The sequence below is a fragment of the Ictidomys tridecemlineatus genome, chromosome 5 (genome assembly GCF_052094955.1).
Source record: "Ictidomys tridecemlineatus isolate mIctTri1 chromosome 5, mIctTri1.hap1, whole genome shotgun sequence".
Classification (NCBI taxonomy): Eukaryota; Metazoa; Chordata; class Mammalia; order Rodentia; family Sciuridae; genus Ictidomys; species Ictidomys tridecemlineatus.
Window position 1 is genome coordinate 90,624,767 of NC_135481.1, and position 11,866 is coordinate 90,636,632.

General features: G+C 44.9%; 1 long non-coding RNA gene across 1 annotated transcript; it reads left to right on the top strand.

Annotated features, from left to right (window-relative positions):
* Positions 1–6,322: 6,322 nt before the first annotated feature.
* Positions 6,323–11,782, top strand: LOC120886896 (uncharacterized). The gene is made up of 2 exons (XR_005730046.2): positions 6,323–6,511; positions 9,427–11,782. It is a non-coding gene; the product is annotated as an uncharacterized LOC120886896 (long non-coding RNA).
* Positions 11,783–11,866: the final 84 nt, after the last annotated feature.

Genomic DNA, 11,866 nt, shown 5'->3' on the forward strand with positions numbered 1-11,866 from the left:
CATAATTTTCCATAGCTCTTGGCTCCAAGTGTAGACTCCTTCTAAGAAAGCCTTCTAAGTTTTCCTTTTCCATAAAAGATAGCCCATGCTTGCAACTGTGTGGTTTTCTTAGCCTGATTTTTGCTGTAGAAGACTGAAGGTTAAAAGCCCTCTTCACATTTTTCATTGTCTCTGTCATTTTCTTTTTTTTAATATTTATTTTTTAGTTGTAGATGGACAATACCTTTATTCATTTATCTTTATGTGGGGCTGAGGCTTGAACCCAGCGCCCCACACATGCTAGGTGAGTGCTCTACCACTGAGCCACAGTCCCAGACTCTTATTTATTTATTTTTATGTGGTGCAGAGGATAGAACCCAGGGCCTCACACATGGTAGGTGAGCACTCTACCTCTAAGCCACAACCCCAGCCCTGTTCTTAGATATTTTTTTTAATTTTTTAATTTTTATTTTTTGGCAGTTGTAGATGGACAGCATGCCTTTATTTTATTTATTACTATATTTTTTTTACGTGGTGCTGAGGATCAAACCCAGTACCGCACACATGTGAGGCAAGTGCTCTGACACTGAGCTACAACCCCAGCTCCCCTTAGATTTTTTTTTTTTTTAAAGAGAGAGTGAGAGAGAATTTTTTAATATTTAATTTTTAGTTCTCGGCGGACACAACATCTTTGTTGGTATGTGGTGCTGAGGATCGAACACGGGCCACACGCATGCCAGGCGAGCGCGCTACCGCTTGAGCCACATCCCCAGCCCCCGCCTTAGATCTTAATAAAGGAAGTTATAGTCACTCTTAGCTGCATCTCTATTTTCTGAAAATACCCTAGATTTGATGTTTTCCTAGAAGCCATTTTAAACTTTCAGCATAATATGCTATCTAGAGAGACTGAGAATTTAAAAATCTAGCATGCCCATAATCCCAGTGGCTTGAGAGGGTGAGGCAGGGGGATGGAAAGTTTAAAGCCAGCCTCAGCAATTTATTGAGGCCCTAAGCAACTCAGTGAGACTCTGTTTTGAAATAAAGTACAAGAAAGGGCTGGGTATGTGGCTTAGTCGTTAAGTGGCCACAAGTTCAATTTCCAGCACCTAAATAAAAAAATAAATAAAATATAACAATTTCTCTCTCCTTTTTCTTTGTCTTTTTTCCCCCTTTCCTTTTCTATTAAACAGTATCCCCCCATCCCCAGCTTATCTCTCTCTTCTCATATTTTAAACAGCAAAAAAGAAACCAGGTGTCATCTTCAATACTTTGCCTGAAAGTCTTATTTATATTTCCCATTAAGTAGCTACATATTCTTTTTTCCACATTACTACAGGTTAACTACTGAAACTAAACTTGCTTCATAAAAATCCTCTTTTCTTTTTAGTTTCAAAAACACTTCTTTGTTTTCCTTTAAATCTTCCCTGGCTGTCTCTTTAAAGGCCCTCATGTTTCTACTGGTCACTTTAAGGCATTTGAGACTTTCATTAACATTCTTCTCAAAGTCTTCCAGTTTTTCTCCTTTTCCTGATTGCATAGTCAGTCTTACCTTTTATGTTCATCATAGCAGGCTATGTTCCAGTTCCCAAATCTATATTAGTTATCTATTGCTGGATGACAAATTTCCTCACAATATAAGCAGTTTTAAAATTTATTTTTGTAATACTGGCGATGGAGCCCAGGGATGCTCTAATTCTGAGCTACATCTTCACCTTTTTTATTTTATTTATTTTTTTGGTACTGGGGATTGAATTTAGGGGCACTCACCACTGAGCCGTATCCCCAGCCCTATTTTTTTTTTTTTTTTTTTTGTACCAGGGATTGAACTCAGGGGCATTGAACCACTGAGCCACATCCCCAGCCCAATTTTGTATTTTATATAGACACAGGGTCTCACTGAGTTGCTTAGTGCCTTGCTCTTGCTGAGGCTGACTTTGAACACGTGATCCTCCAGCCTCAGCCTCCTAACCCACTGGGATTACAGGCGTGTATTTTTGATTTTGAGACAGGGTCTTGCTAAGTTGCCAAGGCTGGCCTTAACACTTGCTATCCTCCTGCCTCAGTCTCCCACATCTCTTGGATTACAGTCATGTACCACTGTGCGTGATTGATTGTTTACTCTTGGAAGTCACATAGTGTCACTTTTCCCAGATTCTATAAGAAACAGATCACCAAAGGCCAGACCACATTCCAGGAGATGAATTAGTTTTTTCTTTTGAAGAAAGAAGTATCAAAGAATTAGTGACTTGGCACAAGGTAAGCATTATATAACAATTAGGGATGATTATTCCACTGATCAAATTACATTGAACAATTGTCTTAATAATAATGAGTATTTACAACTCTGCTAAAATGTTTTATCCTTCCTCTGTTCCACTCCAAACGCTTCCTATTTCAGAGTAAGAGCCATTTTCTGCAATAGCTTACAAGGCACTATAGGATCTTGTCTTGTTACGTGTGTCTGATCTCCTCTCTTGCTATTCTCTTCCTCGAGCATTCTGTTCCAGCCACACTAGCATATTCTGAGGTTGTAACCTGGCAGGCATGCTCTCACCTCAGGGTCTATGGTATATGCTATTATTTTTAATATTCTTATTACCAAGAACCATCTGGCTTGTTCCCTGGTAACCTCTGTTAGTGGGTCCTTCCCTGGCAACACTACCTGAGATTACGTCTCCAATTCTTTCTCTTCTTCAACTGACTCTTCTTAGCACTTATCACTCTCTAGTATTCTATATTTTACTCCTTTGTCACATTTACTGCCTGCTCCTCTCACGAGAATGTAAGTTTCATGAGGGCGAAGATCTTTTTGTTTACAGTTATTTCTGCAGTACCAAAAACAAAGTCTGGCACTGGTGGGTACTCAATAAATCCTTTCATATGTGTATGTGTGGTGCGGGGAGGTGCTGGGGATCAAACCAGGGCCTAGCACATGTTAGGCAGATGCTCTACCACTAGGTTACCTCCCAAGCTACTTTTAAAATTTTTAATTTTGAGACAGGGTCTCACCATGTTGCCAAGGATAGCAAGTTTAAAGCCATCAGCCTCCTGAGGAACTGGGATCACAGATGTGTGCCACCATGACCTGCAAGAAATGCTTGTTGAATGAATAGATGAAACAATGATTCATCAGGGACGTCTTTTAATCCACTCAACTGTCCTTCATATTATCATCTGTGCTTTAAAGATGAGGAAACTGAAGCTCAGGGAGGATAATTTATAGGAAGTGACTGAGTAGGAAGTAATAAAGATTGGATTGAGATCCAGATTGTGTAATTCCAGAATACTCACCACTAATCAAAAATATAATACTGCTTCTCCATGCACTGGAAAAAGCCACTCTTTAAAAGATTAATAAAATAAAATACCCCAGTTCAGAGGAAGGTAATAGGGTGTTGAGGGGTCTCTAAGCCATGTCATGTAAGAAGCTATTTATGGGACTAGAAAGGCTTTTCTTTTCTTTTTTTTAATTTATTTTTTAGTTGTAGATGGACACAATATCTTTATTTTTATGTAGTGCCGAGGATCGAACCCAGTGCCTCACATGTGTGAGGCAAGCACTCTATTGCTGAGCTATAGCACAAGCCCCCTAGAAAGGCTTTCAATAAAGAAAAGTTTAGTGAGCAACAGAATTCATGAAAACTATAGATTCAGATATTTGATGGGCTGAATGTAATATGAAATAAGAATTTGCATATTGTATTTAATTTGAAGGATAGAAACTGGAATTAACATAGCATATGAATAAGGCCAGGGCTACCAGTGGTAGGGTGTTCATGCACAAGGCCCTGAGTTCAATGAATATGAAGAAAAAGAGAAAGAGGAGGAAGAAGTTCAGTTGACTCTCAGCTTGAGGTATAGAGGTGAGGTCCTGGGTTGGTATAAAATGACACTTATTTGGCCCTTCAGTTTTCCTTGACAAGGTGACTTGGTTCATGAGAGACAAGGGGAATGGGAGCTTTAAATTGTGTTAGATGCTAAAATGAGGCCAAAGAAAGTACAGGCTGAGGGAAGAAAGGGGTCATGAAGGCCTCATAGGAAGAAGTTTCAGTAAATGCCTTGGTGGCTTTTTTTTTTTTTTTTAACTTCAGTTGCTAGAGATTGAATCCAAGGGTGCTCTACTCCTGAGCTAAAACCCAGTCCTTTAAAGTTTTTTTTTCAAAAATTTTCAAATTTCAGGGGGCTGGGGATGTGGCTCAAGTAGTAGCGCACTCACCTGGCATGCGTGCGGCCCAGGTTCGGTCCTCAGCACCACATACAAACAAGGATGTTGTGTCCGCCAAAAACAAAATAAATAAATAAATATTAAAATTCTCTCTTTCTCTCTCTCTCTCCCCCCGCCCCTTTAAAAATTTTTGTTTTTCAAATTTCAGGGCTGAGGTTGTGGCTTAGTGATAGAGTGCTCGCCTCACATGTGCAAGGCCCTGGGTTTGACCCTCAGCACCACATAAAAATAAATAAGTAAAATAAAGGTATTATGTACAACTACAACTAAAAAATAATTAAATTTTTTTTTCAAATTTCAAAATTAAATTTTGAAAAAAATGGAATATTACTTGTCTTTAAAGAAGAATATAATTATGGCATTTGCTAGTAAATGGATGAAGTTGGAGAATATCATGCTAAGTGAAATAAGCCAATCCCCCAAAACCAAAGACCAAATGTTTTCTCTGATATTCTGGTGCTAATTCACAATGGGGGCGGGGGGGGGGAAGGCCACTAGGGAAGAATAGAGTTATTTTATATTAGGTAGAGGGAAGTGAAGGAGGAGAGGTGATACAGGGACAGGAAACATAGTAGAATGAAACAGTTTTTATTACTTTATGTTTATATATGGCTGCATGACTGATGTAATTCTACAACATATACAATCACAAAAATGAGAAATTATATTCCATTTATGTATGATATATCAAAATGCATAAATGCATTATACTGTCAGGTATAACTAATTTGAACAGATAAAAAATTATAAAGTTTAAGAAAAAAACAGGTGTGGGAATGTCTGCTTCTAATTATCTTTGTCACTTTTTAAGTCTTTGTCAATCTGCTAATCTGACAGGTAAATAAAGATATATAATAGATATTTTAATTTAAAAAAGGTGAAATTGGGCTGGAATTGTGGCTCAGCGGTAGAGCGCTTGTCTAGTATGGGTGGGACCCGGGTTCAATCCTCAGCAACACATAAAAATAAAGGCATTGTGTTGTGTCCATCTACACCTAAAAAATAAATGTTAAATGTTAAATAAAAAATAAATAAAAAAGGTGAAATTGAGACTGGGTCTATATTGCCCATGCTGGCCTTGAACTTGTGATCTTTCTGGGATTACAAGGTGCTCCACTTAGAAAATGCATGGGTTGCAGATGTAGAGGTTGGGTTAAAAACAAATGACAAGTGAAAGAATGTAGACAACTCTAAAAAGCTTTGGCTTGAGAGAACAGGAAAAAATGGGGGAAAATTATGCAGTATCCAAGAGAGAGTTTTTCATGATGAGGAAACCTCTTTGTCTGAAAGGAGAGGTAAAGTTGAAGACACTACCATATGGTTACAAGAGCTAGTTTATGGTCTGGAAAAGAATGAAAAACAGTTTAACAACTCCTTCTCCTCCTCCTCCCCTCCCCCTCCCCCTCCCCTCCTCCTCTCTCTCCCCTCCTCCTTCTTTTCCTTCTCCTCCTTTTCCTTCTCCTTCTTTCTGGTGCCAGGAATTGAACTCAGGGGGCACTTAACAACTGAGCCACATCCCAGTCCTTTTTAATATTTTATTTATTTAGAGATGGGGTCTTCCTGAGTTGCTTAGGGCCTCACTGAAATGCTGAGGCTGGCATTGAACTTGTGATTGTCCTGCCTCAGCCTCCCGAGCCTCTGGGATTACAGGAGTGCCACTTCCCGGGGTTCGGTTTAACTTTTTATGTGGGCTGGGGGCACACCTCCCTGGTTTGGGAGTGACCTCAATCATATCCATTTTTTCAGCCTGTGATATATTATAAAATTAAGAAATATTAAAATGGTTTTTAAATGCTTGGTATATTTAAAATACTTATGAAAAAATTAGTACAAACAATGCAATAATATAATGCTGTTTGTAAGATATCTATAGGAATTTTTTTAAACTACAAAATTAGAAATGTAAGACCTTTAATAAATGTGAGATTGGGACACCAGGGATTCTCCTGGCCCTGGGCTGGGAAGAAGATAAGAGGATGCTGCAGGTTGTAAATCTCCCACAGAGGCATGGGTTTGACTTCCAAATGACTCAGGTAGGTGAAAAACAAAAGAAGTCCCATTTTTAGGTAAAGGGGACACGAGACTTTCTTACTCCACCCCTTAACCCCCTCTTCGGAGTTCCAGGATAGCACTCTGGTCCTGGAGTCAGGTCTCACCTGAATTCTGACCCTGGGATCCAGGAGACAGGCATCCTGGGGTGAGCCGTGTCTGAGGCATCCACTGGAGGGCAGTGTGGCAACTCGGAAGCGCTCTGAGAAGAGGTCGCAGAAGGGCTTCCCATCCTCTCTCCCGTTGGCCCTCTGTCCGGTAGGTACCCGCTCCACTCTTTTTCCAGAGTCGGTCAGGGCTGCCCGCCCACTCCCGCACTGGGACACCAGACGGAAACTCTGACTTTTTCCTCTCTGTAACTGGCAAGGCTAAGAACGTCTGGTCGGCCTCTCTCCCCCAGAGTCCCACCCCTTTAAGTACAGGTGTCCAGGGTGGAATCATAGGAAGTGGAAAGGGGGAAGGGATAGGTTGGTGGTTTCGGTAGTCCTGGGACGGTGGTGGTGTTGGGCGGGGTGGGGGGTTGCCATGCTGCTCTGAATTCTTCAGGTCAGGCATGCAGCTCCAACACTCAACACAAGGGGGCGCTACCATACTGCAAACCTGCCTAGACGGCCTCTGCTGGAGAGCAGGGTGGCCCCAGGCACAATGGAATGGGATCAGTGTTCCTCTAGATCCCTTCCCGGGCTTTCCTCCACTTGGAACTTATGCAAGGGTAGGGATGTAGGGCAGTAGTAGAGGGCTTGTGTAGCAAGGCTGTGAGTTTTATCTCTGAACACACACACACACACACACACTCCTACCTTGTGCAGGGTTAGTCTTGTGCAGGAATAGTTTGGGTGCATCCCTGGAGCACAGGCCAGTAAAGTAGAGGAAACAGTTTAGGAACATCTGGCCATGGGATGTTAGAAGAGTGTAGGTAAGAGACCCCACCCTGCTGGACACTCCAGGTAAGGGTACAGGCTGGGCTGGGGTGCAACCCGAAGGCTTGATATTTCTGGAAGAGTTGGGTCATCACAGCTGGAATTGATCACTCCCAGGTTAAGGACAGGCTGTAGGTGTAAGTGGTAGGCCCTGTAGGGACAAAGTAGGAGGTATGAATCTCTTTACATCAGTATATTCTTCCTTCCTTCCTTTTTTGCAGTGCCAGGGATTGAACCTAGGGCCTCACACATACTAGGTAAGTGCTCTTGCACTGAACATTTTTTATTTAATTTTTTATTCTACTTTAAGTTTTCCAGGCTACTCTTGAACTTTTTTTTTTTTTTTTTTTTGTACTGGTATTGAAACCAGAGGTGCTTAATCACTGAGCCACATCCCCAGTCCTTTTTTATATTTTATTTTGGGACAGGATTTCACTGAGTTGCTTAAGGTCTCACTAAATTGCTGAAAGTGACCTTGAACTCCTGATCCTCAGATCCTCTTGCCCCAGCCTCCCAAGTTGCTGGTATTATAGGTATGCCCTACAACACCTGGCTGTCCTAGAACTTTTGTTGATCTTTCTGCCTCAGCCTCTGGGGAAGCTGTGATTACCGGTGTATGCATCATGCCCAATCTTTTATTCCTTTTACAAATGTTTTAGGGGGCTGGGGTTGTGGCTCAGTGGTAGAGTGCTTGCCTAGCATGCATGAGGCACGGGGTTCAATCCCTAGCACCACATAAAAATAAAGATACTGTGTGTTCATCTACAACTAAATAAAAAAAAATTTTTAAAGATCAAGGTGAGATATACAGTTTACAAAGTCCATGAAGTATAAATATATATCTCTGATTTTTCAGCTTACATATTCAGTACTTGTATATACACAATACTTATGTAGGTATGTTTAAAATACTTACATAATTACAACTACTGCTGACAATTCAATTTAACAAACCTTTATCCAGTGCCTTCAGTGTGCCTAGCACTATCTTACTCTTTTGTAAGAAAAGTGAGGGCAGAACATGTTTATCAGTGGCTGTGATGGGGTCAGTATTATGAACAGTAGAAGTTCCTTGACAGAACTACACTATCAGTGTCTGGTAAAGGAAAGCAACAGCTGAATGATCTGATCCTAGGGGCCATCATTTTGGGATCTAAAGCAGATAGAATTGTCTGCTATGTCTGAATATACTCAACCACAGACCCTCAGATACATTATTGGATTCAGGAAATATTGTCAGGGCAGCCATATTTCTAGCCCAAAGTTAGGCACTGAACAGAGAAAGAGAACATTCTGAGAATTGATCTTGTTCTCTAGCCCAGTGATACATATCTCTGGGAGCTGGCTAAAGAAGGGTGACTCTGACCACAGAACAAATCAAAGTAACTAGAGCCTGTGGCAGATGTGAATCTGCTAGGCCTTCTAAGAGGCTGACTTCCTCTCCCTTTGTGGGCATCCTGGCCTTGCCCGACCCAAATCCCATGCTGCCCCAAGTCAGGGAAGTGCGCCTAAGTGAGAAATCAAGTGAGCAAGCAGGATGTGACCCACAGCGAGGTAGCTCCCAGGCCAGGCTGGCTCCTGAGTCAAGGAGCTACTTTAGGCACTCAAAGGAAGCTCTTCCGCCCATTCACTGCAGTGTCACCTCCTCTTCTGTCTGCTCTACTATCCTTCTCTACACAGGGGTGGTCTTTGGGGGCAGAGGACTGGTCTCTTTTTCCTCTAAACCATGAGGGCTACGTGGCTGAGGAGTGAGGGATTTTGAGGGGAGCTGGCTTCAGCATGGAGGCAGAGGAAGCTGCTTCCTGGGGATATGATGACAGCCCTGATCTGGGGTGTCCAGTGATCCCACTGTGGAACCCTTGGGGCCAGGACTGATGGCAGGGGAGGACACAGGGGGCTGGGCCTGGCTGGGGAAGGCTGGCCTGGAAGGAGCTGAGCCATCGGCGCTGGGCCAGAGTGGAAAGTATGTGTGTGAGCTCATTTGGAAGGTGGCTTCTGGCCAGTCAGCCTTCCAGGCCCTGGCTGCCTAGGCCCCTCACAGGCTGCCTCTAGGTCTCCCCAGTCTCCCAAGCCTGTCTGAGGGAGAAAGGCAGTAACCCCAGGAATGGGCTAATGTTGCAGAAAGTGAATGAACTCAGCCCCTGATGGCCTTGCTTCCCCCAGGCCCTTGAGCATAGTCATCTACCACCCCACCTTTCCCCAGCTGCTATCATGGTCTTCCTCAGAGTCTTGGTGCACCCTTCTTTCCCTCAGAGTGCCTGCTCCTGTTCCTGAGAAGGGAGGTGATGGAGTTCCTGAGGAAGAACCCTTCTACCCTGCATGCCTACCTTATATACGGAAGCTGCTACAGAACATAATAAGCAGAACCGCACATGCTGACAGATTCCCCGGAACGCACTGCCATGAAGACACCTATCTACCTAGGGTCTACACTGGAAGAGACACCAAAGAGACATTGTCAGAATTTGCTTGCACAGGAGAAAGAAGAAGAAAAGTCAGATAAGGTTTTAAAATTTGGATGAGTAAGCTGTGACCTTAGCAAGTGATTAATCTTTCTGAGCCTCAGTTTCTTTCTGCATCACTGCATGTTGTGAAGATCTCAGTGAATGCTAGCTTCCCCTTTGTTGGAAATGGAAGGCAGGGGGGATAGAGAGGACTGGCAGGCCTGTCAGATTGAAGAGGGAGGTCCTGGGAGAGAACAACAGAGGACCAGCAGGCTAACCAGATTGTAAGCGGGTGGGGACATCCCTTTGCCCAGTCCTCTCTTCTCCAGAGGGTGTGGCCCTCATAGATCTTTCCTTCCCAGCCCCGCTGACCCAGCGACTGGCTGGCAGTCTTGGAGGCATGGGCCCAGCTGGTGAGCAGGAGCCTTGGAGAAGGGGAGGTGGTGGCAAGGGAGTTCATGGCACCCTTCAAATGTGTGGGGCACAGCAGTAGGAAGAGTACTATCCTCCTTGACCCTCATCCCCAGTCCAGCATCTCCTTTAGACCTGTTTCCCTGGGTTCTTCCCAAACTCTTTGCAGATTCCCCTTGGCTCCCTCCTGGCTGCTCCAACTCACATGTGCTGCTTTCGAATAAAGGAACTTGGAACCACAGAAACTGGGTCAGGCCCAATGGACAGATCAGCCAGCGAAAGCAGAGTTTGCAGGTCCTTGGGAGCCACAGGGCCTTCTGCCTCCCCTCATTCCTGCCTAACCCAGCGGTTCACTCAATTGGGGCCTCGTGATCACTTAGACACCTCCCTGGGTCACTGGGCAGCCTCACAGGGGTGGGTCAAGCAGGCCCAAGCACGTCAGAGGCACGGGACCCTGCAGCCTCCACCCGTTATCTGCTCGTGAAGCCTTCCTCTTTGTCTGTGGTCCTCCATTCCCATCTTTCCCCCTTGGCTTCAGAGAGCATCTTGTGATTCCAGAATCACAGCCAAACAATTTCCTCGTGATGGGGAAACCACACTCCAGCCGCGGGAGCCCTAGGCTCCCCCTCTTCTTCCCTCTGGCAGTCTCCCTTCCCCCAGCTCCTTCACTGGCTCCAGCTGTTTTGCAGAACTCCCACTGGATAACATCTGTAATTACCTCCAGATGTGGACCACAAAAACAAAAAGGGCCATGAGCTCATCTTTGAGTTCCTTGCCACATGCACGAACCCCACCACCCCTAGATGCCCCTGACTTGCCCATGCTGCGTTCCTGTGGTCCCCATCCCCTCCAGTGAGGATGGTGGGGAGGAGATGTCCAGCACCACTGAGACATAGAGGACTGCCAAACAGCTGTTGGCAGGGGAGGAGCAGGAGGCCAGGCACAGGGTCAGGGTTCCTGACAGGAAGGTGGGGTACCCCTTCTGCCAAAGCAATCACACCAAGGAGCCTTGAATAGCAGCTGGATGAAGGAGTAGAGTAGGTGGGGCCAAGGTTCTTCGAGGCAGGGTGTGGAGGGGGCCTGGGCTGGAGCCCGATGGGCTGGGCTGAGGCAGGAAGGGAAGGCTGGTGAGGGAAGGGGGCTGCTCTCTTCCAGCTGAGCTGACTCAGCAACTGGACTGATTCCTCCCTTCAGGCTGGATTCGGAGGAAGGGCGGGTAGACAGCCTGGGAACCCAGTCTAGGGTAGCAGTTTCTAAGGAAAGAGGAAACAAAGCCTTGTTATTCTGCCCTTCCAACCTGACCATCCGGGCTCTCCCGGGCAATTGAGGGGAGGTCAGTTTTTCCAGAGGCAGGCTGCTCCCAATAGGTCTTGGGGCAACCTCTTTCTCTTTCCGTTCCTTCAGTCCCAGCAGCAGAGGCCCAGGCTCAGAAAAAAACTTTGGCTCCTGAGGGCCTTCACTGAGCCTGGGGCTGAATAGGATCATGGGAATACCCCCACTGCAGGCAGAGGCACGAGGAAACTGAGGTCTGTGGCCAGATCACACGACATGGTAATGCAACTTAGGAAGATTTTCCAAGTGGCCTCAGCTTGATCACTTCCTCTTATCTTTGGCAGCCTTCAGTCTCAAAACTAGTCTTTTAAGGCGGGTTGGGGGAGAGCAACCCTTCCCCAGTGGGGTGTGCCCTGCTCCCCAACTCTGGCCCTTGAATCCCATTAGTTTGCTAAGAATAAACATTCTTTTATGAAAAATTACCAGAACTCTATTTCAGGGAAAGTGCTGCTCAAGACACCTGCTCTCCTTTCCAGCCCGCCATCCACATCCCGCTCACCCCTAGA